Raw genomic sequence first — 6,778 nt, 5'->3', positions numbered from 1 at the left:
GCCGGTTTATACTTTACCTGTACACATTTACCTACCTTATTAGAGGCCGGTTTATACTTTACCTGTACACATTTACCTTATTAGAGGCCGGTTTATACTTTACCTGTGCACATTTACCTACATTAGAGGCCGGTTTATACTTTACCTGTACACATTTACCTACCTTGTTAGAGGCCGGTTTATACTTTACCTGTACACATTTACCTACCTTGTTAGAGGCCGGTTTATACTTTACCTGTACACATTTACCTACCTTGTTCGAGGCCGGTTTATACTTTACCTGTACACATTTACCTACCTTGTTAGAGGCCGGTTTATACTTTACCTGCACACATTTACCTACCTTGTTAGAGGCCGGTTTATACTTTACCTGTACACATTTACCTTATTAGAGGCCGGTTTATACTTTACCTGTACACGTTTACCTACCTTATTAGAGGCCGGTTTATGCTTTACCTGTACACGTTTACCTACCTTATTAGAGGCCGGTTTATGCTTTACCTGCACACATTTACCTACCTTACTAGAGGCGAGTTTATGCTTTACATTCCTTGTTCGAGGGTTTGATGTATAATGATGATAGACATTGTTCAAAATGCTCGTCATGCATTCCACTGAATTACTTAGAAAACCAGGAAATCACGTCACGCACACCTTTCCTTGTACCTTACATCTTCATTTTCCCAACAACTGAATCGAGCTGCTCTTCAGGTCCAAAACTGACTTCCAACACACACACACACACACACACACACACACACACACACACACACACACACACACACACACACACACACACACACACACACACACACACACACACACACACACACACACACACACACACACACAGTTTTAAATATTGTTGTTTCATCTACCGAGGACCAATCACGACCTGGAAAGCTTCCTAACCTACAGATTACCTTTACTTGTTAACTGGTAAACGTAATGAAGTTACATGACCTTAAAACGTAATGAAGTTACACGACCTTTTACCGATCATGATATTCTCATAGTGGACCCGTCGGGTGGACACATGGTCAAATCTTCCACACGGACGCCACCAATTTAGCGATGGATGATTGTCATCAGAGACCTTACGCTGTCCGCCAGGAAAGCCGAACACATCTCTTCTTTCTTTTCCAACGTACAGAAATTTTAACGAGATCTATCGCCGATGGAATTTTCCCATTTATAAAGGATTGGGGCCGAGCATGAACCCTGGGGAAATATACCACAAATTTCACCCTCCTAATGAGGTTTGCTCCAAATTTCCAATGGCCATGAGTTTAACTCGCGCCGCGGTTATAATTCCCCAATTTTGAACCGTGCCCCAAGTGGTGAAACCAGGTTTATTAATAATAATCAACAACATACAGGAATATGAAGAACAAGAGGCATACATGTGTTACAAAAACTATGATAATAATAACTAAAATCCCTTTGAGCTCACGATATCTCGATGGCTGACGCCATACCTTAATCAATCACACCATGAAGATTCAGACGGGGAGAAGTTACGACACGAGGAAATATAGCTGGTCCCCATATTATGTTGGCATTTCCTAGGGCGAGGGAAAGCGAGATGGCGAGTCTTTGGCAGGAGAGGAAGATGTATCTGGCGGTGGCCTGCTCGGGTTTTGTGACCTCCTGCACACGTGTACTTGTCTAGTGTCGTTGGATCTCTCTCGGTTGTCCGTCGCGTCCAATTTACTGGGCTCCGCAAGATGTCTCCCTCAACTGCTCTCCACTCTAACTCTACCTCTGAACTCCTGACCCTCTGCTGTACCCACCCCTCGGCTTTTCTTACCTCATGATTGCGCACTCATTGGTTCCCCATCCGACCTCTCGGAGCCTCTCACCATGCCAGCAGTTGCGAGCAGTTTCAGGTGGGTCCGGCGGTTGTCAGTACGGGCTACAGCTCTTTCTTACCTTGGGTGCACGCTCACAAGACATCAGTTTCACCCTACCCCCACTCCCATCAGAAGGTCATTAGTGAGCCAGCTAGGTTTTCCTGACAATCCAATAGCAACATGGTGATTATCCTAAGACTAGTGAGCCTGGTGTGGCTCAGTGGTTAAGGCGGTGGCTTCGGATCCTCGGGGTCCTGAGTTCGAGCCCCGCTGACTGTTGAGTTTGCATCAGGAGGGTTGACTCAGCCTGTCATCCTTCCGAAGGTCGGCGAAATGAGTACCAGTATTCTGGTAATTATCCCTGCAGGGCCGAAGGCGACTAAAGGGTTGGCGTCAGGAAGGACATCTGGCCATAAAAACATTGCCACAAGAAAGGGTACTATGATTGGAGCCCGCAAAAAGCTGACCCCTGCTCAGGGATAAAGGCTTTAAAATGGTGTGATGGAATTATCCTAAGACTAGCTCAGTTTCGAGAAGTGAAAGCACTGTACCCTTTTTGTGTCCAACGTCGAGGCACACATGGAGGAACTAGAACACAGAACGGATCGGGACACAAGAGAACAAAAGGAACAGTAGAAAGAGGGGAGGTGTGGGGGTTGGGACACACCAACAGCAGGGATCGGGGAGGACAAAATGGAGGGAGACAGACGAATGAGGGGTAGGAGAGAACACACCAGGTGCACAAGATGAATACAGAAACAAACTTGGGAGGAAAAATGAGAAACTTGCAAAGAGGTGGGTTTGGGGAGGGTTGGTGGGGGTAGAAAAGATCATGGATTTGGATGGGGGATGGTCTGAGATCGTCGTTAACATCTGTGTTGAAGACCTGGAGGGAAGAATGATATTGACGAGGATGTGGAAGTTGGTTCCACAGGTGAGAATAAAAGAGTGGAGGTGAGCAGTGATCCTGGAAAATTTCCCCTATTAAGGCTATCTATTTATTACATACAAATAACAGTGTTGAGGTGGGGGAGGGAAATAAATTATTGAGAAAATAAGAAAATTGAGGGAAGTTAGAGAAGAGGTTAGAAGAGGAAAGGGAATGAAAGATAGAGGAGTTTGGGGGTAGTTGGTATGAGATAGGAGTAAAGGAAAGGGAATTGGGGCAGGTATATATGACAGATGTGGGGGAAAGAGGTAACCAATTCTGCCATTACTGAATAAACAATCAATTACAAATATGGCAGATCTGTGAATTTGATTGGGTCATGTGATGTTTATGCCACGAGGCCTTCATCAGCCGTATTCGTTTTGGAATTTGTCCCACTGGTTGCATCATTCCTGAGGCACACCTGTGCCACCAATGCAGTGACATTCTGATTAGTGGGGAAGGAATTTGGAGTTTGGCCTGGATTTACTAAAACTCTTTTTAACCGTCCCAATTCCTTATCGTGGGGTTGGCAGAAGAACGTTTTTGGCCAAGTCTTTCATGAACCGATCGGCTAGGCCTGACTGAACACGGCAGGAATTTCCAATCCGCCAGGCTGTTGGTGATGATTCCCCTCCTCTTGGCATAAGGAAACGTTAGATATTTGATATCCACCAGCTATGAGTGATGCGATGCCCCCCCCCCCTCTGTTACCTGACAGTTTAAGTCAGGTCTTGTGTCAAACCGACACCAGACATCTCAAAGGTAATCACACTACCTCCGCACCATACCTGTCGGACAAGTAACCAGATAAATTGGTGTTTCAAAAGCAGATGCAATGGCAAGAAAGGATAGCTCAACGTTAGTTTACCTCGAGGAAGTCGTTCTCAAATCTGACGGCCGGTTTATCAGGAATAATCTCTCAAGCTTACCTGGAATGGAAAAAATACAAACCGAGAAAAAAAAAAAGAGATTATCCACCAGCAACAATTCCCAGGATGCTAAGGAGTTAGCCAAAAATATTAGGATCTCATCCATAATTGTCTCCACCAGAGTTCCAAAAAAATGAGTTCAGGCTGTGTCTGCAAATCATCGATTAACCAGAAATGCACACCTGTCGATTCTGAAACAATCAAAGTCCCTCCATTATGTCTGTTGGACCATCTTGGTTGAGGATTCTCCTAATGGGGAATGTGGAGTTCGCTTCTCACTCAAACGAACTCCAGCTTGAAGCAGTTCGGGATCTTTGAGTGGAGTTGTTCTGTGGGTGCAGGAACCGCTCTGAGTGAGGATCATGCTCTTTTCCTTTTTCCCTTTTTCTGTATACACGATCGAGGCTGGTGGAAGAGCAGGAGCAGAATGGAAGGGAACAACATGAAAAGAGGTAGAAAGAAACAGAGTGAGAGTGAGATCAAGGGGAGGGGAGGGAGGACACATGGGGGGTGAACAAGCTGCACACAAAGCTGATTGAAACACAGCAAGAAAAGGAAGGAGAAATTGTGGATGAAACAGAAAAGGAGCAAAACAACTAACAACTAAACAAAGGAAAAAGAGGTGAAAGAAGTGGAAAAAGAACACAATAACCTGGAAAAAGGGAATGATTGAGAATGGGGTCATTTGGGGGTAGAAGAGATCATGAGTATGGATGGGGGATGACTTGAGGTTGTGGTGAATAGCTGTCTTGAAGCCCTGGAGGGAAGAATGGGACAGGTGAGGGAAGGAAGAATGAGGGAAGAATGGGACATTGCACAGGTGAGAGAACAGACGAACAAATGAGAGGAGGTGGGCAGTGAGCCTGGATTTGGGGGATTTCATTTGGGGACTACGTGCTGCTTCCTTGCTTGATGCTCAGCATTTCAAAAGGATAGAGCATGGACAAACAACCATAGGTTGGCAGCCATTGTGCAAGCTTGATGGACCGAATGGTTTCCTTCTGCGTTAAAGTTCTGTTGAAGGGAACTCATGTCCTATATCTCATGCACATATTCAAAGTTTATCGATATATTTCACTCTGGAGAGAAAGATGAGAACAACACAACGCAACATTTGTTCTTGTGTCATCAGGAAGGATATTTCTGGCATGTTCCATTTCAAATGTACCAGCAAGTGAGGGGTATGAACAGAGGGATATAATTGAAATATTCTATGTAATGTACCAAACTGGCGACCGTTAAAATAAATAAATAAATAAATAAATAAAGCATTTCAATTCCATTCAACACAAATATCCAAATCTAATGAATGTATACATTGGTCTCCGCAGGTCAGACGTTCGTGTCCAGCAGTCAAAAAGTTTTACCCGTGACCATGAAGGTCCACTCTACGGACGTTGGTCCTTTTCTGGAGTCACAGACTCTTCCCAGGGTTGGATGGGTTTTCCTGACTCACCAGGTGCTGCACCAACCTGTGCAGGTGTTGGCATTTCGAAATGTTGAGTGAATTTTCTCGTTACGCATCCCTATTCTAAAGTTTGTTCACTTTTTGGCACCAGATCATTTTTTACTTGTCGCAAGTCATGTTTGTTTTCCATCCGACAAGTTCTTATCGGGTGTTTTTAAAGCTCTTTCAAAGCAATAAATAAAAAAACGTCACGGCACAGAGCGACCGGGCATGCTTCGCCTTTCCTGAAATCAGAATCCAAGAGTCACAAAGTTTGTCACGTGTCAAAAAATAAAAACTGACAATTCACATGGAAGGAGTTCAAACGACAAAAAGGTGGGGGCGACGTCACTGGATCAAACTATCAATCAAGATAAATATCAGTCACGGTTGGAAAGGCTCAAAAGGAAGATGTGATCACGCGGGAAGGCGAGGAGGCGGGGGATCAGGCGGGTGATGAGAAATTACTTTGCCTTTCGAGATGAACCATCTAATTGTCTCGTCGACCCTCGGGCTACCCGTTGCAGGAACATTTCTCTCTCCCGGCGGCTGCTCGCCAGGAATCCTACAGCCTTCGCCCAAAAAAAGCTCGAACCCCAAAACCGCGCTGGCCTCTCCGAGACGCCTAGAGAAAGCCCCTCGTTGTGCGCGGCCCCCGAGTCATGTGAAAGGTCGACATTGTTCGAGTTAATGGCTCGATGACATCAAATGGCGAAGGGTCAGTCTGCTTCAGCGATTCGTTTGGTCATCGAGGGTACGCAGCTGGGGAATGTGCGCCCGTTTTGGAGGACACTGTGAGACACGTCCGAGCACAGACCGTTTTCTGTCTTCGTTGCTCATTCTCACTCCGCGTCTCTGCCCCCGCGACATCGCGCGGTTCCACACGCTGGAATTATGGTCCATCGGCATGAAAAGATGTTCTGTGCATCCCCGTACATGTGCCTGTTGCTTAGTTCCCGTTCCATGTACGTTTCCGCTGTTTACGTGTCTGCAGGCAACCGTCAATTTGCTCGTCCACACGATCCGCTCCGCATGCTAGCGAGGCCACAAGACCGCCTTGCTATCTGGACATCCTAGTTATGAGTTGGACATTTCTTGTAATGAAGATCCCAAAGTGGAATTCCATACAAATCAAGATGGAACGTTGTTTAATTAACATAGATACGAGTTCCCTTCCAGAGAACTTCAACACAAGACACCATAGGGCGCACCTGCACTATCGTTGATTGTCCATGCTCCATCAATTTGGATGCTGAACATCAAGCAAGGAACCGCCGACCCCCCCCCCCACCCCAGACTCTCAGAGCGGACGCTCTCACCGTTACGCCATGAACACTGATATGGGTGGAAGGATCTGCTCAAATTTATGGAATGAGCAGAAATTTCACTCTAAAGGTCCTTTATGAGACCTATCCTGTTTGTTCTTCCCAACTGAACACAACCTCACACAATGCAGAGATTCCAGGTTCAAATCCCAACTATGACTAGTACTGTGCTGATGCTTGTCTTTGATAATGTACATTGCAAAAACAACTTAAAAGGTTGTCGTTCCCAGGACTAAACTTTGAATATAACACTTTGGTACTTGGTCAGGTTTTACTTCGCAATTCTTTTTGAA

The sequence above is a fragment of the Eptatretus burgeri genome, chromosome 17 (genome assembly GCF_056783735.1).
Source record: "Eptatretus burgeri isolate ZD-2024b chromosome 17, Ebu_testis_v1, whole genome shotgun sequence".
Taxonomy (NCBI): Eukaryota; Metazoa; Chordata; class Myxini; order Myxiniformes; family Myxinidae; genus Eptatretus; species Eptatretus burgeri.
This window is presented reverse-complemented; position numbering follows the sequence as displayed.